We start from the raw sequence: 27,026 nt of genomic DNA on the forward strand, positions 1-27,026 counted from the left end.
GACACCAGTTCTGAAAGGGTCGGAGAAGACATATCTAAGTGCTGCTGCTTCTTCCAACCTTACGTTTTCTATTTAGAATGATTGATGGGGGCGCCTGGGTGGCGCAGTCGGTTAAGCGTCCGACTTCAGCCAGGTCACGATCTCGCAGTCCGTGAGTTCGAGCCCCGCGTCAGGCTCTGGGCTGATGGCTCAGAGCCTGGAGCCTGTTTCTGATTCTGTGTCTCCCTCTCTCTCTGCCCCTCCCCCGTTCATGCTCTGTCTCTCTCTGTCCCAAAAATAAATAAACGTTGAAAAAAAAAAATTTAGAATGATTGTTAACTGACAAGCTTTTACTCTGATAAATACCAAGTACCTTCTATGTTCAGGTGAGGGGCAGAGGATTACAAAGATGCCCATGATACACTCTCACATCGTACGGTTTAATGTTCGAAGTGCTATACTAGTTGAATGAAGACGAGCAGACCAGGATGTGACTAATTTGATCTGTACTGGTGTTCATAATCACACAATAAATATTTATTAAGTATTTGCTGAATGCCAAACATTGTGCAAGATGCAGGGCTACAAAGGTAAATAGCAAATTGTTTTTACTCTTAAGGAATTTCCAATCCAGTGGAAATAGTAGCTAATATTACTGGGCTTTTCAACGCCCTTCACATGTATTATATCTTACCCATTCCTTATACTTTCCCCCATGGATAAGGTGTTAACCTAATTAGCCCCAAATTAATAGAGGAGGAAACTGAGATTTGGAGGAGAATGACACTTCTTGAGTAAAGTTTCTGTGTCTGACTTGTAACTCCAGTATCTGGCACATAATGGGTGGCCAGTATAGAAAAGATCCTATTTCCAAGTAAGATCACATTCACAGGCACCAGAGATTAAGATTTCAACATATGTTTCTGGGGGAGACAAGTCAACTTACAACAACCACCTCCCCTCTCTTGTTCCAGTGGTTCTTCCATCCTTCTTTAAAGTTTATTTATTTATTTTTGAGAGAGAGCGAGCGAGAGAGAGTGAGAGCACAACCGACTGAACCACAAGGCACCACATCTTCCGTCTGTCTTTACCCAGCTGGCAGCCATTCTTGATGTTGACCAGGATTCACGCTCCTAGATGTTGCATGACTTGGAATACATTTGAGCTGCCTCTCCTGGAGTGGACGCCGTTTGGATCGATGCTAACCCACAGCTTCGGGAGTTGGGCTGCTGGCCCTTCTTTGTTAGGAGGTGAGAGTGGACAGAATGATGGGCTGCGGGAGCAGGGCCACGTGAGTCTCACGGTTTCCAGCTCCCCTGCAGATGTTGTTGATTACACTTGTGGTTGCTATTGGCAGTGAGGCCTACGCATAGCTCTGAGCAACGGCTATTCCACTTATGACAAATCTGTAGTCATATCGCACCCCTCTTGACATGCTTTTCTTTGTTCTCTATCACACTCAAACTCAGACAAAAGAAAGGACAAAAATAAGTACTTGCACCTAAATACTGATAGTATCATGCTCGAAGTCCCGGTTGCAATTCCCTGTATAAAACACTTTTTTTCACTCAGTAGTAATACTTTGGGGGACCATCAGATTCTGAAAGGGAGGAAGATTTTGTTGTTCTTTTTTTTTTTAATGTTTATTTATTTGTGTTGAGAGAGAACGACAGAGAGAGAGGGAGTGAGAGAATCCCAAGCAGGCTCCGTGCCATGAGCGCAAAGCCCGAGGGGTGCTCAATCTCACCAGCAGTGAGATCATGACCTGAGTTGAAATCAAGAGTCGGACACTCAACTGACTGAGCCACTCAGGTGCCTTAGGTTTTGTTCTTGATTGCTGTATAACTTTGAACTTACCACTATTCTTTAGAGTACAGAGATGAAGAATTCAAATACATATATATTTATATGTATATTTAAAATTTTTTGTTTATTTATTTATTTTGAGTGAGAAAGAGCATGAGCAGGAAAGGGGCAGAGAGAGAGAGAGAGAGAGAAACTCCAAAGCATACTTTGTGCTGTCAGTGCAGAATCTGACCTGGGGCTTGGCCCCAGGAACCATGAGATCATGACCTGAGCTGAAATCAAGAGTTGGACACTTAACTGACTAAGCTACCCAGGTGCTCCTATATTTATATATGTGTGTGTGTGTGTGTGTGTGTGTGTGTGTAGTTTACACGGAATGTTACATTAGTGTCTGTTGTACAACATAGTGATTCCCCAACTCTATACATTATGCTGTGCTCACCACAAGTTTAGCTACAATCTGTGACCATACAATGCTATAACAATATCATTGACTATATTCCTTATGCTGTACCTAATATTAGACAAACTCCAATATTGATGCAGAGTTCCCCCCAAAGGGGACAGTACATCAAGATTCCACTGTTTTCATGTTTTCAATATAATTGAAGGAGGGGACTCTAGTGTAATAGAAACTGTATACCTGAGTAACTATACCAATTCCTTAAATGTTCTTTCTAATTGATTTAATTTAATAAATCCCTAATTTACAGTTTGCTATGTAATCTAGACTTAATTTTTAATAGCATAATAATAAAGTCCAGATTTGGAAGGAAAAGTTTTTTCTGCTGACATAGGAGTGATACAAACTAAAATAGAAAAAAAGTCATGCCCCCAAAACTGTATCTAAATAGCAAGAGACAGATAAAATGCTTTCTGCCTTGTTAGCATCTTCTAACATATAAAAATATGTTAGCATATTTTTAAATAATTATTGGTAAGAAATTTTTCAACATCAAATGAATTTCTAGGCATTGGGGAAGTTTTTCTTCAACAGTGTTTGCTAACGTAGAGAAATTAATGAGGAGAAAACCCGGGAAGACCGTGTTAAAATTGACATGGAATGCACCAGATCCTATGAAAATAATTCCCATCTTGCCACCATCCTGATTTCTACTGTCACATTTCCTGCATGACAATCTTGCTGTTGTTTTAACGGACAGACACACATACCTATTTACCTGGCCAGGTTCAAATACTAATGCCATAAAGTAGAAAGGAGTGGTCGTTTCCAAATTAAGGACTAAAGAACTCTCTGTCCCTGAAGACCATTCCAGGATGTGGTGAAAAGCCCAGGCACGTCTGAAATCTGAAGGGTTCTGTTTCCCCTGTGGTCAGCTTTGCCTTGGTGGGGGGGGGGGGGGGGGGGGCATTTTTCTCCCTTTCTGGGGGAATGCCATCTGCTGGCCTCACTTTCACATTCTTTATTTGCATGTGCTAGCCTTTTTATTGCAAATAGGGCTCTAAATCTTACTTTAGGAATGGATATTGTGCTATGTGTGAGTGCATGTGCAAAAGAAGCTATCAATAATGTTAGTTATGAAAACCTGATCATAAGTGTTTTTAGTCCATTAGCCATTTCACTTTATTTATGTCCCCTTTCAGGCAGGATTTGAAGCCAATATTCACAAGATGAAGTTTGGATGAAGAGCAACACAAGAGGGTATAAAACACTGTCACATTTTTTCATGCCAGAAAATATTTCTTTCTCGTATTATTTCTTTAAATAGCTCTTCACAATAAGCAACCTCAGGGAATAACAAGTGCAAAAAAGAAGAACCAGGCCAAGCACAGGTATTTAATATCTATCCATCCACCTACCCACCCGTCTGTCCCTTTCCTCTCATTACATTTAATTATATTTTTATGAGTATTACCAAATTAAAAAAATTATTTATTATGCCCCCAGTAGATGTGCCCATAGGCAATTTTGACCTATCTTGCTCCATTTCAACTCCTAACAGAAATTCAGCGCATGATTTATTAATAAGACCCTGTTTGCTCTGAGTCGTCGTTTTATCTCCCAAAGAGTACGTAGTAGGAACAGTTGAGCCTGCAAGGAGAGGGTGTTCCTGTGCCTTTCCTGGAGTACGGCGACTGGCTACTGTTGAGAATCTTCGTGTGCGGTTACCGATGCAATGTGTGCCTGAAGTCACTGCCCGATCCTGCCACATAGGGAAGTGTGAGGAAATGTCAGCCCATGGCTGAGTCTCTGCGTCACCACGGCCCCGGATAGCAGTCTCCCCAAGCTTTGCTCATTTTTCAAAATGCCCAAGGAGAGCGAGGAGAGAAAACAAGAATCAGGGAAAAGGATGCCTGGAATAATCTAACTTTCAGTTACGTCATATTACAACCCATAATAATAAAAGTGTAAAGGACAATGCAATTTCTCCAGGAGATTAATAGGCATTTGAGGGCCTTTTAAGAAAAGAATAATGTTTGATCTAATGCCCCCAAACAGTAGGAGATACTGTAACTCAGTGTTGGGCCACATGCTTCATCTGAGCTCTGCACACTTCACGGTGAGTCCCTGACTTTTACATTAATTTCCACGAATGGCCACGCAGATCCCGTGTTTTAAATCCTCGTGCAGACCCGGATGAAAGCGAACACTAGCTCCTAGAGTCACCTAGTCCTTCTCTGTGGAATCATTTCTAATTGAATGTTAAGATCAAAGTTTAAGTTTATAAGAAAGAAAAACAAGTGCAGATAAATAGTTATTATCTGACACCCTTATGAAAATTCATGACCTGCACTTTTATCAGAGACCTTATAAGAATTCTAATTGTGAAGTATGCGGAGCCATTAACTGGCGAGTACGCTTCAGTCTCTTGATAAGAAGTGAGTTAAATAATTGTCCTGTTTAACTTGTGCTTGTTAACCTTTAAGGTCAACTAGTTTGAACATACGTTTAATGAAATCCTGGAGCCAGAATTTATGATACTGCTGCCGAATGCTAAATTGGACAATTTACATAAGCAGGACATTAACCTTCTGAGCACTAAATAGCATTTTAGCACTTAGCCGCTGGGGACAATAAGGGACATGTTCTATATATTTGTGATTAGCTTGCCTGGAAACTCTCATGATGACCAATTGGCCTACCAAGTTTAGCAGCATAATTAAATGAATGGACTCAGCCTAAGTAAATTATCAGTGCTGTGTACAGTATATCATTATAGTCCAAAGGAAAAAAAAAGATATGAATAATTTAATAATACATTACTAATTTATCAATGCTAAGTGACTTTGAGGAGGCTCTTTGCAGTTCATTGTTTTAAATTTGATATTTGATTTATTGCTCGCGTGATTAAAATTGAGCCTGTTTCATTTCTTACTAGAAGTATATAGAAGCAGTAGATTTTATTTTATTTCATTTCATCTCATTTCATTTTATTGAGGTGAGACTGGTGGTGTTTCCTGCTTTGGTGATATTACAAAATACCTCCTACTGTGCACTGATTAGCAGGTAAACTAGTAATTTGTCACAATCAGATGTATGCAGTCCCTACTACTTGGTAGCCTTCCTGAGGGGAGGGCACTAACCCCTGAGTTGTTCATAAGTCCAGCTTGCAACACAGTGGCAATTATCATTATGGTTTGGAAGGGTCAAGCACCAGGGAAGGCAATTTGCGCTTCACCTACAAATGCTGCTGCTGATTGTGGATAATCAATCCTCTGGGCCGACTCTCCCGGAGTTGTGCTCTGTAAACTCAGTCTAACATTAGGGCGTATTGAACTTTAATGGCCAAGTACCTGTGTGGGGAAATAGCATTCACCCTGAAGTCGGCTGGGGCCCCTGCCCCTTACTCTTCTAAGATAAACCTGAGCTGGATCTCAATCCATGGGCGTCCTTGGGTTTTTACTTCCTTGTGCTTCTCCCTCTGGGTCTGCCTCTCATGCTCCCTGCCTCCGTTGTCTTGAGAGAACCTGTGAATGTTATAGTTAGCCTTTTTACTGGCTTCCCCCAAACTCTGCTCACCTTCGCCATTTTGTTGTTTCAGTGACACACGGTGTGGCAGGGTCACATTGCTGAGCCCCCGACCTTTTGTTGGTCTCAACCTTCATCCGTCTCTCTCTCTCCTCTTCACCTTTTTCAAAGGAGCAAGACTGTTTCTCTCTGTTTCGCCAAGGTCCCTCTCAGGTTTGGTTCTACCCCAAAGACTCATTCGAGTATTTCTCCAAACAAATATTTTCCTCTAAAAGGGAAGTCATGAATATTTTCACATCTAGTTGCAAAACAATAGGAATATGGTACTAAGTACAGTGAGTATTTGGCAAGTATTTGGTTGACCCCTCAACGTAGCCCGTCAAGCTACCCGTGGTAAGTCTCGCCTTCCTGACTGCGTGTCTTTCCAGACAGGACCAGAACCTACCTCACCACGTAACCACAACAGCAGCAACGACAATTTTTTATACTTTGGAGACTGCTTTACTGTGTATTATCTCTCAGGAACTTGTAGATGTAGAGTGGATACCGTGATACCAATTTCTCATAAATGAAATCGTTACTGAAAGAGAGATTAAATACCTTGTACAAAAACTCTGCCCTGCTAGCTTATGACAGAACCAAATTTAACATTTTTATCTGTTTCCAAGGCCAGTGTTTCTGGATTAACATGGCCCATGTGCTCTAACCATTGTTCAGGTCAATAAACATTGAACCTGTTATTTTTTATTAATGTTAAAATAATCTTAAGTAATTCATGCACATGACACAAGGAACAATACCAATAATTATACATTAAAAAGTAGTTTTGGGGTGCCTGGATGGCTCAGTCAGTTAAATACCTGACTTCGGCTCAGGTCATGTTCTCGTGGCTTGTGGGCTCAAACCCCACATAGGGCTCTGTGCAGACAGCTTGGAGCCTGAGATTCAGCGTGGAGCCTGCTTCAGATTATGTGTCTCCTTCTCTCTCTGCCTCTACCCCACTTGCTCTCTGTCTCTCTGTCTCTCTCTCTCTCTCTCTCTCAAAAAAAGGAGCCTTTCCCTTTTCTCTGAATCAGACACCCCCTACAGAGACAATGTCAGAATCTTGTAGATCCTTCCAATGATATTATATTTCATGTAAGTTTGGGTATCTATCCTTTAAAAAATATTTGTAACATTCCCAGACATACTCCTTAACACCTGGATTTTGAACTTAACATCTTAGTAATTGATCTGTATCAGCACATATGAATCTACTTAATTTCTTTTCATGGTTATATATATTCTATCACATATAATTGTCAGAATGTATTTATTCCTTTGGTTCCATACAAGTGTTTTTTTCCTATTATAAACAGTATTAAAATCTTTGTAATACATATTGGCATACAAATTCAAGTTTATCTAGAAGATTAAAAGGGAACCACTTCTGGTACTATTCCTGGCCATGTACTGGTTCCTTAGCTGGGCACCAACTTTCCCCATTGATCAGAAAGTAGACTTTTAAAATTATCTATTGTATATTCCATTTTGCTTCCAGTTGATTGAACTTCATTCTGTCTTTCCAAACTAATCTATCTTTAGGTTAGATAGCCAGAATGAGTAATATAGCAAAACATTAGAAAGTTCACTGAGAAGCAGGATGTGGCCAAAGTAAAGCCAAGCCAGCATGGTCAAGGGGCTGGACTCTGGAATAATACAGACCTGGATTCAAGCGGTGGCCCTGCTGATGACTAGCTGTGCAGTGTGGACAGTGTACCTATGCCCTCAGGAGGCTTTTTGCATATTCTGTGTGGCTAATGACAGCACCAACCTCCACAGAATTATGGGGGGATGAAATTACATAATGCTTATAAGTGCACAGTTTCTGACTCATGGTAAGCAGTCAAAAAATCTATTATCACCTATTAGTGTTATCGAAGCTTTCCAGAATCATTGATTAGCTAGCTGAGTCAATATTACACAAAGTTTCGTTGTCTATTTTTAATTTTAAAACTATTTACATCAAGCTATTATTTGACAGTTGAGGGTTACTTGGTCAGGGTGACAGCCAGAACAGCCTTTTTAACCTAAAACTGTTTAGAACCATATTATTATTATTATTATTATTATTATTATTATTATTATTATTGAGAGAGAGTGAGAGCGAGAGAGAGCATGAACAGGGGAGGGGGGCAGAAAGAGAGAGAGAGAGAGAGAGAGAGAGAGAGAGAGAGAGAGAGAGAGAGAGAATCCCAACCAGGCTCCACGCTCAGTGCAGAACCCAACTCAGGGCTTGACCCTGTGACCATGAAATCATGACCTGAGCCAAAACTAAGAGTTGGACACTCAAACAACCAAGCCATCAGGCACCCTAGAACCATATTATATGTAAGTGTGGCCCAAGATTTACCAACGCCTATATACACATTCTGTGTAAAAGTATCACTGTTAAAGTTAATATTTTCAACTGAGACCTTTTTACTAAAATATTTTATAGGTGTGAATTCTAAACTGCTCTAAATTATTTTCTTTGCTGCTGGTTTGTCTTTATTTTAATCTTATATTGTTCATTGGAAATGAACATTGTATTATACATTGGAAATTGCCCCCTTCTTTATTTCTTTTACATAGTCAGGGGAAAGTAAAAGAATCAAGTTGCTTTTCTCCCTGATACCTAGCCTGGGTGTAGAGATCTGGAGTCCTTCCTCTAGAATTCTCTATAAGGACTACTCAGATCAAATGCCCTCTGGGATATTTGATTCCCACTTGGGTTGTATCAGCCCTCATCAGAATCTGCAACCTTGCCTCCGGATATTCTACCAATTGATATTTTGGTATAGTTTAGCACAGTGAAAAAAGTACTTGGATTTGGAGTCAGAGGACCTGAGTTTCTGTTTTACTCGGCAGCTTTGCACCCCGAAATGGGAATTGCTGAAGTCAACTTCTTCATCTGTCAGGTGTTATAAAAAAAAAACTGATCCTACTTACCTCACAGGAACAAGTGAGGTGATGAAAGTTCTTTGTGAATAGCAGAGCTTGGGGCAAATGTTAGTAATTATTGTCATTATGATCATTACTGATACCGAAAATAATGTTCAGAGTCAGAAATCGTATCTGAGACCAGCAAAATAAGATTTACCCTGTTGGTGCAGTATCCCTTTTGTGATAGTTCCCTTCTGTTTGGCAAACACCTTTTCAGTGTTTTCAGACCTCTTAGAGTTTTTCTGTTGGCAGAATTTCTCTCTTACTCCAGGGTCCAGCTTGAAGGTTTACGTGTGTGTGTGTGTGTGTGTGTGTGTGTGTGTGTGTGTGTGTGTTGACAACAACACTGAATGATTTCCTCACCTTTCTTACCACTCAGGTAGTGTACTTCTAGCTGGCCCAGTTAAAAGTTTGGTTTCTTACTCTTTAAATCTTTCCATCTTCTCTCTCCTAGCCTGTCTCCCAGGGACCTCCAACAAATCACTGTGTATTCTGGAAATGCTAAATCATTGGAGCAAGAGCCATATCAAGGTGAAATGAGAAATGTAACTTGCTACAAGGAAATGCTATGAAGCTTATTCCTCTTTCAAAGCTAAATAGGTGTGCTTTCTAAATTGGCTGATGGCATGGAGTAGCTAAATTCATAGTCTCCTGTAATATGTTTGATAGTCAAGAGTTATAGGCGTCATTACTGGCTTAATTCTTTTTTTCTCTTAATCCTTCTAAAGCGCTCAGTTGTTTAGAATAATTTCTGACCAATAGATGCAGTCAGATAGTATTTCCATCTTTGCTCCCACCTTTCCTTCATAGCATAACTTGCCTTATGAAGACATCTGTAAATTAAGATTTTTAGTATGATTAGATATAGAGAATAACTATTTTTTAAATTTTTTAACATTTATTTATTTTTGAGAGAGAGAACACCAGCAGGGGAGAAGCAGAGAGAGAGGGAGACACAGAATCCGAAGCAGGCTCCAGGCTCCGAGCTGTCAGCACAGAGCCAGATGCGGGGCTCAAACTCACAGACTGTGAGATCATGATCTAAGCTGAAGTCGGATGCTTAACCAACTGAGCCACCAAGGTGCTTCTAGAGAGTAACTGTTGAAACGGGTAGATCTTGGAACCCAGATGTCTATTTTGGAATCTGTTAACACCCCTACCGGTTGGTTACCATGTTCATCCATTAACCTGAAGTTAATCTGCTTTTTCTCTTCAGCCATATTGCTTGCCACTAGAGAAACAATAGTTTCAGAATATTTTCCAAAGGACGCAAATGATTACATGGCCCTCTTCTTATTGGCCAGCGTAATCTCAGCTATGAAAGCTTTTCTGTAAGTATCTGATACCTTAATGAGCAGATTTCCTTGTCTTTCTTATTGTTCTTCCGTGTTTCCTATATTTTCTTTCTTTCCTTGGCTTGGAATAAATTACTTAGTTGGACAAGAATAACCTTACATTATTCCCAGTCAATACATGACTATATAAAGATAGGTGTTTTCATCTGTAAGGACAAACTCAAAGGATTCCAAGAATGAAAGTGTTGGTGTAGCTGTCTGAAGAGATTTGAAACATTCTTTTAACTTTATTGCAACCATCGCCCACATTGTGAGGAACACTCTTCCTGTTAACTGGAAGGAAAAGAAATTTCTCTAACGTATTTTCCACTCAGCCCTCTTTAAGATAATTCCTTTCATTGCTTTGGTAAGTCATTCACACTAACAGGTACCAGTTTTTCTGTGCCTGCCTTGGGCTAAGTAGAGCAGGTGACAAAAACCCTTTCAGGTTGTCAGATATTAATGTAAAATACCCCTAGACCTCACTACGTATTCATCTTCATCTAGTTGACTAATGCTTTTCCCACGTTCTTACATGTTGGTAAATTAAAGAAACCTTCCAGACAGTTCTGTCAACAGTTTACTGAAATGTACCTCATTAGTGAGGTTGACCTGTCACATGAGTGTAATTTAATCCTATTGAATTATCACTCAAAAATGCCTAAGTGCTGGGTTTTTATACACTGGATAGAAGGTTTGCTACTAACACTGTCATGTTTCCAGTTGATGAGAGAGGAAACAAGCAAAAAATATGCAGGGTCCTCTCTGCCTCCACCTCCCCACGCCCAAAATAGTGATACTTATGTCATCTCCTGAACAGAATATTACATTTCACTGTAGATCAAAAATATCCCTGTGGATCATTTTCTTTTCAAATCTAAAAGGGAAAGAGTGAATGTTGACTGCTACCCCCTTTATTTCCCTGTCCGGTAACAAAAGGAATCTCTGATACAAAGCCCGATCTGAATGAGGAGTTTCAGAATCTGCAGCGTTCTCTAATGTTAATGGGACTCTTTACTGTAAGATATTATTTATGATCTGCTGCGATATTGTGTTTTCTAAATGGCAAAGCAGCACATGAGATTAATTATTTTTCTTCAGTTGTTTCTGTACTGTGACTTTACACTATCCCAAGGTGAGCTGGGTAAGAACTGATTATAAGCAATGAATGCAGAATGTGTGGAGCACGCTGGGAACATTTGGTTAATCTCTCCTTTTCAGAACCACACTTGTAACTATTTCCTCAGTTATTCAGATAATTGTGATGCCATTGGTCAAGATGTGAGCTTTTTATTGTCGTGACTTGGCAAGTTGATTAGGCCAATCTATAGAAATTGAAGACACTCTCTTTAGTAGCGAGAGATGAATAGCCAAAAAATACGTAGCTTGACCTAAAGAAATAAGGGAGACATATCAAAGACACACTGATGAAGTATCTGTCATAATCCTAAAGGCTAGTATTTAGTGTGTGCTTACTAGAGACCATGTTCTGTGCTATGCATTTTACATGGATTAGTCTCTTCGTTTCTCTTAACAACCCTAAACATTTGGCTCTATTCTGATCACCATGTTATAATTAAGGAAGCTGAAATGAGACATGTCAAAGTGAAGGTTATGGAGCTCACAGATGGCAGAATTTGAACCCACAGCCAATGCCCTTAAGAGCTATGTAGCACTGTGGTCACAACTGTGAAGTCACCGAATCAGAGTTTGATCATTAAGTTCTACAGATTCTAACTCATCATGGCTGTTCTCCAAAAGAATGTTGGCCCCCAGGCAATGTTGGTTCTGTGGTTTGCATTCAGCCTCCTTGTTACTGGGAAGTGAAGGTATACGATTTTGCTCTTGTTGTCCCATTCTGTCACAGTAGATTAGCTATGGTCCTAGAGTGAGATGTCTGTGCACTGCAGTGCAGGTCATGGGATAATGAAATGAGATCCTGTAGCTTTTGGAGGCCTGGCTGGTGCCTCTGTGACAGCATGCTCGACCTTACCTGCTTGCTGTGCTCTTACGGGCATGAGGATTGTAAATTATGTGGTTGCTTTCTTAGCCTTCTTACCTTCCTCCAACCTCCTCCACCGACCCTCCATGTACCTGTCAGGCTTCGCCAAAGATGCACTAAATTCTAAATGGTGGAAAACTGACTCTGCATAACAGGTGGGTGAAAAAGGTCATGGCGCCTCATATTCCCATTCAGATGGCAGCCTACTTGGCCTGAGAAATAAAAAGGGAAATGTCTGGGAGAAAAATCACAGAAAGAACGTATATTTTTATTCTCCTTTTTTTCCTCCAAAAGTAGAGCAAATGAACCCAGATCAGATTGGCGAACATGTTGTTTTTCCCGGTGGAATAAAACCTCTAAGCCATCTCTGAGATTGCTATAGACAAAGAACTCTCATTGACCTCAACAGCTATTTTATATGGGAGACACCAGGGCAGGACACCTTTTGGTGATTTTATAAGGTCTTGGAAACCTCATTTGGTAAGCATGAAAGAGGGAGAGGATTTGGGTTAGGAGTGCTGAATCCTCGTCTCACCACTGTTGACTTTCTGTGTAACATAATATTTGAGAGATTACATTGAAATGTCTCAGGATTTATGAATCCCATATGCTTTTTTAAGTTTATTTTTGAAAGAGAGAGAGAGAGAGAGAGAACGAGCAGGGGAGGGGTAGAGGGAGGGAGAGAGAGAATCCCAAGAAGGTTCCAAGCTGTCAGCGCAGAGCCCCGTGAGGGCTAATCTCAACCTGAGCCAAAATCAAGAGCTTAACCGATTGAACCGCTCAGGCGCCCCTATCATGTAAGAAGTTTTAAGGCATTGTGACAGATGTTTTTTAGTTATGATTGATCCAGAACAAGACACTCTTCTGAGAACCTTATCTTTTTTCTGCATTAAAATTGTAACATTGTCTTTTCTTTAACATTTTGTTTCTTTAAAAAAAAAAGTTTAGTGTTTACTTATTTTTGCAAGAGAGACAGAGTGTGAGTGGGGGAGGGGCAGAGAGCTAAGGAGACATAGAATCTGAAGTAGGCTCTGGGCTCTGAGCTGTCAGCACAGAGCCAGATGCGGGGCTTGAACATAGGAACCATGAGATCATGACCGGAGCCAAAGTCAGTCACTTAACTGACTGAGCCACCCAGACACCCCAACATTTTATTTTCAAAGAAATAGGAGAATAGCTTCAAAGGGGAATTTATGTTTCTGACATATTTTAATAGCTAAGCATAAGATGCAATTTAAAATTCATGTATGCCCATCAGCTGGCCCAGAGATATCTTTAATTTTCTAGAAAAGTATCACTGTGTCGACATTCCATCTTTGGACACGTCGCCACGTGCTTTTATACAGGAATAGGAATTGAGGGTGATAGGCCAAGTCTAGGAAAGACATTCTCAAGAGCCACACAGTGAAGAATAAGTTGCTGATGTTTCCAAAGCGTGGCTCAGAGTGGAGTCCACACCGAAACAGCAGCACTCATCTTCCTTGCTGCAAACCACATGGAGCCAAACCGCAATTAGTTTGAAAATGGTCATGATTTTCAGATTTTACATTCCCTCCACGCTTTTAATAAAAATGAGCACACTCTGTGAGTTTTTAACAAAAAATAAAAACTGATGATACCATGTATTTTAAATAAGAGCGAATGCATCAGTTCTATTCCTTTCAATGTCTCTTCTTTGCCCTATTAGTTTTATTTTCTAAAGAATTTATTTATTTATTTATTTATTTATTTATTTATTTATTTATTTATTTATATTTTAGAGAGCATGAGCGGTGAAGAGCAGGAGAGAGAGAGAATCTCAAGCAGGCTCCATGCTCAGTGCAGAGCCCAACGGGGGGCTCAATACCTCGACCCTGAGATCATGACCTGACCCAAAATCAAGAGTCAGACTCTCAACTGACTAAGGCACCTGGGCACCCCTGTCCTATTATTTTTCTTGGTAAACCAAACAGACAAACTGCATACACATAGTCATTTAGTCATTCGTTCATTCATTCATTCGTTTACAGAGTGGTCACGCATGTTCCCTGTTCCAGACCTTTATCCCGTCGTGCCCGGACAATTATAACCATCTTTTGCTTGTTTTCTCACCTTCTCTTTCTCCATCTTGTGTGTTCACTTCTTCTTTTCCAATCCCATTGTCCTTCATCTGCCCTCAGGATCTTCCAGGTGTGTTGAATTACAAGTGAGAGCAGCCACTCTGCACATGGGTGGGAAGTGTTGGAAGAAAGTACAATTATAAGGTGGGTGGAAAGGAGAATCTGAGACTTTCTCTATTTGAGGTGTCCATGGGACAAATGTGTGGAAATTATTGTCGGTGAAGCTCTAGATCTGAGAAGAGAGATTTTATTTAATGAAATAAGGACACACAGATAGTTCAAAGTCAAGATGCTGATTCGATCACTAAAGAGATAAAGTAAAAGAAAATGAGAACTGGGCACAGAGTGGGTAACAAATAAATATTTGCTGTTTGTGGTGTCTTACCTGGGAAATGTACTACCAGTATGTCTCCTTTGATGGTCATGACCTGTTCCTTTTAGGGTGTGAAACTCTTTCATTCCTGGTATTTATTATAGATTTGAACTCTCCACTTCAAAAGTCATTTTAAAGAGAGGTATTCATAGAAACTTGCTCTCGGATAACCAAATAGCAGTACAATGGACAAAAACCTTCCAAAAGAAATACTTAAAATAGACTTTAACCCTTACTCACCTTGAGGTTAAGAAAAGAAGCTTGCTTTTTGTAAAAAGAATATTTAATATGAATCAGAATTAGAGAAGTAAGGCTAGAAGGAATTTCAGAGCATCGTAGCTGAAGCACATATTTGCTAGGAGAGTAAACTGAGGCAGAGAATGACTAAGAAGTTAACCCAAGGCTTCCTGCCTTAATTGGCAGAAATCTCAGCCCCTGTTATCTGAATGACAAATGTAGAGGAAGAATCTTTTCTAGAAATTCTGATAATGCTAGGAGTGCTCCCTGGACCCAAAGCATCAGAATAAAAACCTATTTTACAAATTAAAATGTTAAAATTTCAATTAAATTTCTATTTAGTTGAAAAAGGTAAAACCTAACTGCTTTACTTGGGTTTCATTGTTTCTTCAACTGTTGTTGGTTGTTTTGTTTTGTTTTGTTTTAAAGAAGGGGATGTGGTTTGGAGTGGATAATACTGGGCCACTTTCAGCTCCAAAAACATGGCATTCTATAATTTTTGAATCATAATATATTTGTAGAAGGAATAAGGGAAATGCCAGCAAATTAAATACTAATACTAATACTAATATTTCGTAATTATAAGAAATTCAAAATTCTTGGTCAACACAATAAGTTGTAAAGTGAAGCTTTATTCTGTTTTGTCAAATCATACCAAATAACTGTTTTTTAAATTGCTGTTCATTCTGATAATTTGTATACACAAGTCTTTTAAAAATTGGATTATAATAGATACGGGTGATTTCTACAGATTAAAAAGCCATATTATAACATCCACAAGTAAACTTCAGACTTTCTTTTATTTTAGAAGAGCAGGTAAAAAGTAATCATTCCCTCTTTCTTTATACTGTATGCTTTTTTTTCTCCAGATAATGAATATTTTAAGTGTGAAAACCCAAACTTCCCAAATACCTATTCTTCTTTTAAAAAGAATTGATATTACCTTCTTCCTCACCACCACCCCCCACCCACACACATAAATTGGGGGCGGTGGGGAGTAGGGGGCTGAAGTTTAGAAATTGAAGAAATGATCATCTCTAATATTCTATTCCATTCTGCAGATGAATCATTGCAACCAATATCAGTGAAACATATTTTATTCGTAGTCAGAATTCAAGAAAATGCCAATTACTCATTCATCTGACATTGGTTCATTTATTTACTTATTCATTCATTCAACAGAAATTTTTGACCCTTGGTTTCTGTGCCAGGTAATCAGGTAAAAATGTGTATAATGTAAAAACAAACCATTGCCTTTGGTGAACATAGGGAAGAAACTCTTCTATCAGACAGCCAGGACTTTTCAAAGGCAATTTGGAGCATGATATGAGGAAGCAGGCCACAAAAGGAAAAAGAGATAACACAGTTCTTCCATCATTTCCCATGTTAATCCATTTGTAAAATCACTGAGAATCCCTAAATCTTTTGCCAGATTCACAAGTATGCAAACTGATTCACAATTGTAAGATTAGACGAAGCTTACTATTCAGTAGGAACACAAAACAATGTTTTTATAAATTACAAAGATTTATTTGAATTCCTCCTCTTTCCCCCATATAACACATACAAATCACCCTTTTTTCTGAAAATTGGCCAATAATCAAAGTCACTCAAAGGTTTTGATGCCTTTATTTGCCATCCAGCCATTGTCCTGAGGCTGTAACAGAACAGAACAGTGTAGAATAGGAACAGAATCCGTGGGGCAGAGCAACCCTAAGAGAAAATCTTGACCCACTGTCCTTCACATACTCAATGTGGTTGTATAGTAATCTATAATTCTAGAGTTATATCATAAGGATGCTTCTGGAATTAATGTTAAACCTTTAGAAAATTCAGAGTACCAACTCCTTAAAGGTGGAGATAATATAATATAGTATAGTATAAAATAGTATAGTATCGTATCTTCATATAGTGAAGAGAATATAGATAATATAGCAGAAGAAAGATTGTGGTTAAAAGACCCAGGCGTAAATCCTTCTATAAATCTTAGTCTTCCCATTTTTAAAATAGGCATAATAATGCCTACCATGCAGGATTGTTACGAGAATAAATAGGTAACCAATAAATTGTTATTTATACCGGTAGTTCTAAACGGGAGATGATTTTGTGTCCCTTACTCACCCCCTTCCACCAAGGGGCATTTGGCAAAGGCTAGTGACATTTTTGGTTTACACAACTAGAGAAGAGGTCAAGATCCTGCTAGATAACCTATAATGCATAAAACATTCCTCACAACAAAGAATTATCTGGCCTAAGTGTCAACAGTGTGGAGGGTAGAAAACTTGAATATGTGCAGAGCACATAGCAGGTGGACAGGAGGTGATGGTTATTACTATTACCTGCAATGTTTCAAAACTAGATCTAATGTAAAAACATTGTGTGTGTAGAGTGAATAGACTAAATATTTCTCTAGCCTTTATAATGAATTAACTCCAAGATTTCCTTGGAGATGTACATAATCAATTACATACTTAAAAACTATTCTCAATAGCTCCAGTGACATTCACAATGGATCTAGGCTGAAACAGACTTCTGTGCGTGCATAAAGGAATTTTCCTGTCAATATTATTGTATGTCAAACAGAAAAACCCTTGATATGCAAGACAACTAGAGCAAGAAAGGCGTAGTCTGAAAATAAAATTGAAAATAGTTTTCTAACCTTCATTTTCCAATATGTTCTGTTTTGGAGCTCTTATGGTCATCTGGATATTCTATTCCCCTCTTTCTTCCTTATGTTACCATGAACTGAGATCCTCACAAACTTTGGGTCTTGTCCTTCACACCTGTCTTCCCAGGACACTTTGGGGTCTGTGGGGCATTGCGTGCTATCAACAAAATACATTCTAAAGCCTGTGGACTCCTGAAAGTCTTCAATTTTTACTTCTGCGCATTCCTATAAACATAACATTCCTTTGTCTTCTCTATTATGGAATTGTCCCATGGTGTTCCTTTGTAGGAATTTTCTTCCATGATAACATTGAAAAATCACACAGTGCTTGGAATGCATTACAGCTGGAATATTTTTTTTGACATACCATTCAAAAACTCTTTAAAAGCTCAATCTGTTAAATCAGATTCTGACATTAGTCTACACTAAATTTTATCTAGTTTCTTGCTCATCATTTTAATGGTATATTTTAGATCTGACATCCTCATGTAAAACCTTTATTATTTTGCCCTGTGACAATTCAGAAAATCTTCTCTCTTATAACTTCTTTCCCAACTTGCCCCAACTGTCCACAAGACAGTTCAGTTCATCATTTCTGCCTCACTATAACCACTGTGCTTTCTGCATATTACAAAACTGCTCATGTACATTCTTTCATAATCAATGTCGAATATTTACACTAGACTGAAGACAGTGGTTGTTTTAATAATCTTTGTATTTCTACAGCTTAGTGCAATGCAGACATACCATAAACCCCCCAGTTAATGTTGATTCAATGGATAAAGATTGACACACATCAAACCTGATTATGCCATAGGTATTGCAGATTTCCAAAAATCTGCATTCTTTTTCTTATCAATGCTGCTTTTCTTATCAATGCTGCTTATCAGTTTTCTTATCAATGCTGCTTTGGTTCTTTCTGTTTAATGTTAGAAGCATCATGAACATGTCATAGGTGGAATATATCTTTAAATAACATCAGAACTTAGAGTGGATCTAAGTTTTGGAGCCATGGGGAGGATTCTGAGAATAAGTATTCTTAAGAGCTTGTGTTTGTCTTGAACCCCTTAAAGTTCATGAATAAGATAGAACTTTATATCCTTGCTAAGTGTGAAAGAAGGGAGAAGAAATGAAGTTAGGCAAAATCTTAATTATAAATAAAGGAAGCCCCACACTGGTGGCATTTCATTTACTTCATAGTTGTATATGAAATGGCACTGGACTAAAACTTCTTTGCCAAATATTTAATTTTATAACATACTGTCCAAATGAAGGATTTTGGCATTCCAATCTGACTTTCAAATAAGTTATTAATTAAAGCTGAGAAAAAATTTCAGACTTGCCTTCAATTCAATAAATATTTGTTGAATATTTATTATGTATTAGACACTATTCTAGGTACTTGGGACATAGCAGTGACCAAAACTTCTGTTCTTAAAACTTACACTAAATCTATATTCATTTGCAGCTGGAGGAATAAGAACCAAGTAACAGTTTGCTTCCTAAATAAGTTAATAGTTTAATATACTGTTTGCATTTTTCTGATATGTTTATGTGATTATCTGGATTTCATAAGAAAGAAAGAATGCATGAGTTGCTTTTGTATTCATTCCAGGTAGCTGAGACTGAATAGTTTGAAAGCTGTTTCCTAGGAAGCTTCAGTGATGGTTTGGTGAATTCCCAGTTAGGACGATTTTCTATTGTGCTTTGTAATTTGCTGTTTGACTTTCCTAGAATCACTGTTCGTTGTCTTCTAGAAATATAATAACAAACAGTTTTATCTAGCTACCCATTTAGGTGATATGTTGAAGTTTTAACCTTTTATTTTAGGATAAACAAACACAGAGAGTTTGTTCAAGGATGGGGAGAAATAAGGAGAAAAAAACTTACTTCTGGTCGTTAGTGTAAATCCAGTTGTCTGTACATTATAGGGAATTAGTCACTTTTTAGAAAGAGCTTTTAATTGCCTAATCTAAGTAATGTGGGCAATGGCATACGTGTTTTATTTTAGGGTCTATCTAGCCCACTCAGAAAATGTAATGGACCTAATTTTCATTTAGTATAGGTCTGTGCAGTTCCTAAAACATCTAAATGGCTATTAATTTAATCAGGTAATTTAACTATAGCTCTAGAAAAGGCCACCAGCTAGTTGTCACGCAATGATTATGAGGATGACATTTCTATCCCATGATGCCAGAGGCAGACTTTGATACATCATTTTCTTTTTGAAGGTTAAACTCAGATAACCTGCCTTTGGCATTTAATTAGCTACATATTAAACACTCTTTTAATAATAAAATGATTAAAAATTTTATTGCTTCTCAAATGAGGCCCTTTTAGATAGATTTAATGACTTGGTTCGAGCTCTGTAGTTTGTGAACCAAACCTTACTTAGGCCAGGGTGTAGTAATGATATGCTTTACAGCTTGCAAAATCTGTATTTTATTCAAATGATGGCCATAATCATTTTGGATAAAACTTATAATGCTTTCTTCTGTATTTTTAAGTCTAACTGTTAAATGTCATTGGAAACTAACCAGAAACCCATTGATTCAAAATTTCCAGAAATTGTCAAGTTCAAGATTCATAAAGAGACCATGAAGTCTGCTTAATGTGCTGAATCTTATATACTAATTGTTTACCCTTTGAAAAATCATTTGTCGTCATTGAATGCCTGCAAGAAAAAAAAAAAAAACTATTATAGAAATGACAGAGAAGTGTGAGTGGCCTACAAATGCCCATCCATATTTTCAGCTAATATTAGCTGTTTAGTGAAAATGGTCATCAAGAGACCATTCGCTGTTCATCCTCAGCATGACTTGGTGGGGGTAAGGGGCAGTTACAATGTCTGTGAAATAGGTGAAAGAGACAGAATGCTGTCACACAAGAACATGGATAACTAGAGTCTGAATAAAGGTGACCATTTTACTTTTATTCCTTTTAAAAGTTTTTACTTAATTTTGAATTTATGTTATGTTATTTATTTATTTATTTATTTATTTATTTATTTATTTATTTTGTTGTATATGCAGCACCTTTTAGCACTCAGTTCAATGAGATTCGACAGAAATGTACACCCATGTAACCACCGTCTTGGTCAGGCAATTAGCTGTCAGACTTCCACATGCTTTCTTTCCCACAACTTCCTTCTGCTTGTTTTACAACATCATGTAGATGTAACCGTACAGCTTCTTTCGCTTATCACATTATTTTTTATATTTACTTGGGTGTTTGCACTTGACAGTTTGCAGATTTTTACAGTTGTACTATTCCATTGTGTGAAGGACCAGTCACCTGTTGATGGAGGTTTGGGTTGTTTCTAGTTCTTTATTCTATTACTCAAGCTATGAACATGCTTTTGTCATTCTTTGTTGAATACATGGTCTCATCACTATTGAGTAAATATCTAAGAGTGGCATCATTGGGTCATTATAATACTTGCCTGTTTCACTTGAGGAGAAATGGCCAATATCTTCACTTTCAGTGTAGTTGTGAATGAGCTAGCATCCACTTCTGTTAGCTTGGAGAGATAAAAGTATTCAGTGGATAATATTCAATGTAATGAACGCTGCAAGTGTGTTTAGAATTGTAATGGTCATTTTCTTCTCTCTGTAGATGTAGAACTTTTCATTTTGGTGATTTGACAGAGAAGTCCCTTCCTCCCCGTTCAAAATCAACAGATTATTGCTTTTATTTCACATGTAGGTAAATGTGAATCAATACGGTTCTTTGGGGTTTGGCTTGTTAGAGAAAATAAGGGAAAAACCCACCAACACACAAACTGGCAATCAAATTAAGATGAATATTTCAGAAGAGGCCACCTGTGACTTTGTACATTAAGGAAATATGTATGTGGCAGAGGGCGATAATTCTGATCATTAGCACCCGGAGTCTGCAACAAATTACCAAACAGCGTTAGAAAATATTGTTTCTCTTTGCTTTAGAATACAAGATAGCTGGTCCAAATGATGAAGATCCCAGATCTTCCTTTAACTTTTTCGGCATAGTTGATTGCAATTAAGTGAGGTCCCAGGGGAAAAAAAAAAAAAAATTCCCACACCAGATTTGTTATTGTAAACTTCTTCTGACTTGGGGGTGTGAATTCCTGAGATCCTTGAGTCTAGGGAGAGTACTTTCTATTAACAATTGACTTACTAATATTTTATGGGCATTTCTTCTAAATCCTATGCTAGTTTTTTCCTTGATAAATTGTACATTTGGGTTTCTTAGGCCAAGAGAGATTGTTTTAAAAGGATAATCAATAGATAAATGTATCTTTTTATGTTAAAAGTTAACTGATTTTGTTTTATTAGAGAATAGGTATTTATTGCAGAAAAATTAGAAAATGCAAATATGCAAAAAAGAAAAACTAGTTGTAATTCTGCCACACACAGTCATTCACACAGTGAATATCCTTTCAGGTTTTTTATGCATATGTGTATACATGTATATACTTTTTAAAAACAGTAAGCTATTTACAAAATAATCTATTTATTACCAAAATATAAAAATGTCTCTGTAGTCAGTATTATCTACAAAATAATTTTAAATATTTGAACAATACTATATTGTGTCATATTTATGTAACTGACCTCATACTGTTGGGCATTTATATTGCTTACAATTGTATTTTCTTATACACAGTGATGAAGTAAACTTCCCTATAGACAGATAATTTTATACATTTTAAATTTTTCCCTTAGGATAACTTTCTGTAAATAGAATTGTACAATTAATAGGTATCCATAATAAAGGTTTTTGCTTGGCAAATTATTTTTATACAGGGAGCAAGCAAACTTGAACATACTATTCTACAATTAATTCTTGTTACTCAGTTGTAACTTTTTATGGAACATTTGTTATTTATAGCACAAAAATACTGAAAAGTTTTGTGGTCTACAGAAATATCCTTGACCTTGGACCTTGTGAAAAAAAAACTTTCATTATAGTTAGACTCCATCAGCTGAGAGTAGATTCCTGTTTACATAGAACCTTTATCTTTAGTGTAAGTGTATAACTCCAGTTATACAGGTCTCTCACTAGAAACTAACCAGTTTTGAGTCAAATGAAATTGGTTTCTCTTCAGAAGGCACTTTATTTTAACTTACTCTTAATGATCTGCAGCCCCTTTCTGATGATCTCGACCTATACTGCCCAATAAGATAGCCATCAGCCACCTGAAAGATGGCTGGTCAGAATTGAGATTTAATATAAAAAAATGTAAAGTACCCTATTAATAACTTTCATATTGATTACAAAATGAAATTATAATATTGGAGATACATGGAGTTCAATAAAATATAATATTAAAGTGAATTTTACCTGTTTCTTCTTAGTTTTTTCAACATGGTTGTTGGAAAACGTTTAATTACCCTATGTGGCTCCCATTTTATTTCTATTGGACAGAGTGCATCTACATGTGTATTCCCCTGATACGGAAAATATAAAACAAGTATCTCCACATGTTAATTATGTTTTCATGGCTATGAAAACCATAGTCAAGGGAAGGGGGTTTCAGTAGGTCTACAAAGTTCCCTTCAATGTGATGTCTGATAAGTGAGGAAATCACTGAGAGGAGAAATCTCACACTTGCCTTGAGCGCCAGGATTCTACAGATGGCAGACCAGTTCTTCTTAGCAGCGTTACAGACCCTCTCTCTGCTGAAGCTCTGAATTGTTGAAAAGGATGATGTGTTCTCACAAGGGGAATGGATAAAGCGAACAGCATTCCATTCCAAATTCTCTCTGTTTCCAATCTTGATGATCACTTCACATATGCCTAATTTTCATTTATCCTCATGCAGTCTCAACACAAAAGACGTGAGTAAACTCAAGTGAAGAACCGAACTACCCCCAGGCAGCTAGAGACATGAAGTTTGGAAATAGAACTCCATGTGAATTTTTGTTGAGGTACTGCCTATAACTTCAGAATGCAGTGGAGAATTGAGGCATATACCCTTCTCCAAAAAGAATGAACAACAATAACAACAAAAGCTGATAGATAAGTGACTGAATAATTCAGATTAGGCAATTGACTTGAAGCTCTCATATAATTGTCCCCTTGTGTGTATAGACCCTGCCAACTGTGGAAGACCATCCAAATAGAGAAGGGTAATGCTAATGCTGCAACACAAGTCGTGTGGTTTGGAGCCTGCACTCCTGATCACTAAATTATCCTGCAGTAAATGTCTTCTGAATGAATGAAAGGATGAATACATGCATTATGCAGGACAGATTTGCCATAATATTTTCAAGGATTTGCTATCATATTATTATTGCTAAAGCTCCCTTCAAATAAAGCTACTGATCTTCAGGAAAAGATTTTTCTGGAGGAAATCTTGGGATATGATAGAATAAATATGCATATGGTGTTGGTTTAGCATACATAGGTGATTTAAAAAAATCTTAACGTTTATTTATTTTTGAGACAGAGAGAGACAGACCATGAACAGTGGGGGCCGGGGCGGGGGGAGAGAAGGGCAGAGAGAGAGAGAGATTGAGACACAGAATCCAAAGCAGGATCCCGGCTCTGAGCTGTCAGCACAGAGCCCCATTTGGGGCTTGAACTCCTGGACCATGAGATCATGACCTGAGCAGAAGTCAGACACTCAACCAACTGAACCACCCAGGTGCCCCACACATAGGCAATTTTGAACATGACATGCACTGTGCCTCCAGGGAAGGGTGAGGTTGAAATACACAGTAATCCCATCGAGGGATGAAGGTGAAATGGAAGCCTTGTCTTGGAGAAGAATGGCTCATGCTCTGGAAAGTCAGGCTAGCAGAGAATATGCACATCGATTCAGGCACCAGACTTCCAGCTATCTCTGACCCCTATGACACGTAAGGCAAGCCACTAACTTTTTTGAGCTTCAGTTTCTTCTTCCGAAAAATGACGATGATATTAGTCCTTACTTCCTGGGTTGTTGTGAGAACCAAATGAGATAGATGTGCGTGAAGCACGAAGTATAGTGCCTGACCCACAGCGAGTCAATTAGTGTCTGATGTGTCATTGGTGCTGCGGCTCTAAATCTCCTGCCTATACTCTGCTGAGGCATACTGTCCTCCTATTTTTGGTTTTATCTCTAAAGAATTGTTAGGGAGCCCTCATGTTTTAGTCAGTCTTGAAGAAGAGGTTTATTATAAAAACAGATGTTCATCATCAGGCCGGTTCCATAGGTCACTTGCTTCTTTCTCAAGGCAGGGGTTGGCCAGAAGGCCAAGCAGCATTTCCTCCAACTTTCTCTTGGCTTGGGTCAAGTTGCTTCAGTATACCAGCATCTCTCCCTTTGAATCCAATTCTCCTTGCCTCCAACCTATAAATTGGCTTCGGAAAATATTTTTTTTCTACAAGTCCATAGAAAGGGAAAAAATAGACTTAGTTTTCCTCAAAGTCCCAGGAGTGTCTCTCTCTGGGACAAAGACAGGTTACTTGTTTTCCAGAGCAATAGGAGGGCCATTAGTGCAACTGTATTGATATACTTCCCTAGTCAACAAACATCCCCAGCCAGGGACCTGGGTAGTGGTAAGATACAAGCCAAATGTGTATTTAATGACTGAGTCCATAATTTTAGTTTCCAATATGACATCTATAAATTGAAGATTTTTTTCTATTAAAGTCAACACGAAATCTTTTTCTGTTGAAGTCTGATGATTGACTTGATTTGTATATGGCAAATAAACAAAATGTAGCTACTTTTTAATGTGAACATCAGGATTGGTTAAAGAAATTGTAATATAGCTATACAATAGAATATGTGCCAGCCATTGATAAAGCTGTCTTGGGAATATATTTATAGACATGTAAAGCTGTTCACCGTGTTCTTAAGTGAAAAAAGGGCGAATTTGTGAAGCAGTATGGTTCCAGGTTTTCAGAAAAACGTCTGAATGTCTAGGAACAAAAGTATTAATGATTGTTAATTTTAAGGTGGTAGGAGGGGCCGCCGGGTGGCTCAGTCAGTTAAGCGTCTGACTTCGACTCAGGTCATGACCTCACAGCTTGGTGAGTTTGAGCCTCACGCCGGGCTCTGTGCTGACAGCTGGGAGCCTGGAGCCTGCTTCCGATGGATTCTGTGTCTCCCTCTCTCTCTACCCCTCACCCGCTTACACTCTGTCTCTCTCTGTCCTTCAAAAATAAATAAACATTAAGAAAAAAAAATTAAGTTGGTAGGAAATGGGAAATTTTTATTTTGTGTTTTTAAAAATGTCCTCATTTCTATGAAGTGAAAACAACATATCTCTCATTTATGAAAGACGTGCTGAATCAAGCTATAATACATAAATGCAATGAACACTGTCATGAGCCACTGAAAATTTTAGTGGATTATTTGTGAACATTTTGTTCTCTTTAAAAAATAGAATGAGAATTAATAGGAAAGAATCATTCAACAACTATTGCAATTTCTTGAGTGCCTATTGCCTGTGAGGTGCTAAGTGAATAATAGTAACACTTACAGGGTAAGTTTACTATATCCATTTTAGTGTTAAGAAACGTGAAATCAGGGAACCTGATTTGCACAAGTCCACAATGATAGAACAAGGACTCAAAGTTGGGTCGCATTCTACCACTGCAACGTCCTTCTCAAAATGAAGACCAGAGGAATCAAATCATTTTTTCACCGTCTCAGCTAACATATCGCAGATCTGTGAACTGAACCTGGGTCTTGCTGACCCCAAAACCCAAGTTTTGTTTACTACACTGCTCTTGTCCTCATGTTTGCTCGTGTCTTACTGGCCAAAGCAAGTCACGGCCAAGTCTAGAGACAACATAGAAAGGAACTAACACAGGTCTGGGTGTTGGGAGGTGTGATTCATTGGGGGTCATTCATATATAATCTACAAAACTGAACGAGCATCAGAGTAACTAAAATGGTTGAAGACATGAGATGGGAGGAAAGTACCTGTAATAAGAGTGTTAAAATTTCTCCTCTGAAAAGGAACTTGAAGACAAGAATGTGGGTAAATAAATCTGACCATCTTTATAAATCCAGAAATACTGTAAAGAGAAGCCACCATTTGAAACTAAGTCTAAATAAACTTCAAACAAATTTTTTAAATTATGATTTATAATTTCAGTTACCTAATAGTTAATTCGGGGGATTCAGTATTCTATGAGGAAGCCCTGGAATGAAATACAAATTGATCAAGAAAGAATGTAAAAAATTCATGTATGTTAGAACTATAAATGGGATTAAGATGAGCAATGGTTTCCAAAAATCATCAAAATCATTTGGGGAACTTTGAAGCATATATATCTTGGGCTCCAAACCCAGGGATTTTACTGTTTAAGTGTTTAGAACACTTCAGGTCCCAACCTTCTCAGATGATGGTTTTGCACTAAAACCCCCAAATTCCAACCTTCTCTAGATTTCAAAAAATGGTGTGATTTTTCAGAAAAGGACTAGACCTTCAATACTTTTTAAAGCATAAAACTTTCTCAGAAGAGGGACTAGCTGTGTCAACTTTGGGTAAGGTAATACATTCTTCTCAAGCAACTCCCCACTGTTACTCCATCCTTCATCTGGAAAATGCAGACAAAAATACCACCTTCATAGGGGTTTTGGTAAGGATTAAATGAAACAACCCATAAAAGTCCTTAGCAAGCCCTATATACACTGAGGGCTCAATAAATGGC

At 38.1% G+C, this 27,026-nt stretch overlaps 1 long non-coding RNA gene across 1 annotated transcript; it reads left to right on the forward strand.

Annotated features, from left to right (window-relative positions):
* Nucleotides 1–454: 454 nt before the first annotated feature.
* LOC147572477 (uncharacterized) lies at nt 455–13,978 on the forward strand. Its single transcript, XR_015246426.1, has 4 exons — nt 455–1,229; nt 3,391–9,280; nt 9,897–10,015; nt 13,779–13,978. It is a non-coding gene; the product is annotated as an uncharacterized LOC147572477 (long non-coding RNA).
* Nucleotides 13,979–27,026: the final 13,048 nt, after the last annotated feature.

The sequence above is a fragment of the Puma concolor genome, chromosome E4, assembly GCF_028749965.1.
Source record: "Puma concolor isolate L17-30 chromosome E4, mPumCon1.1.hap2, whole genome shotgun sequence".
NCBI classification, from domain to species: domain Eukaryota; kingdom Metazoa; phylum Chordata; class Mammalia; order Carnivora; family Felidae; genus Puma; species Puma concolor.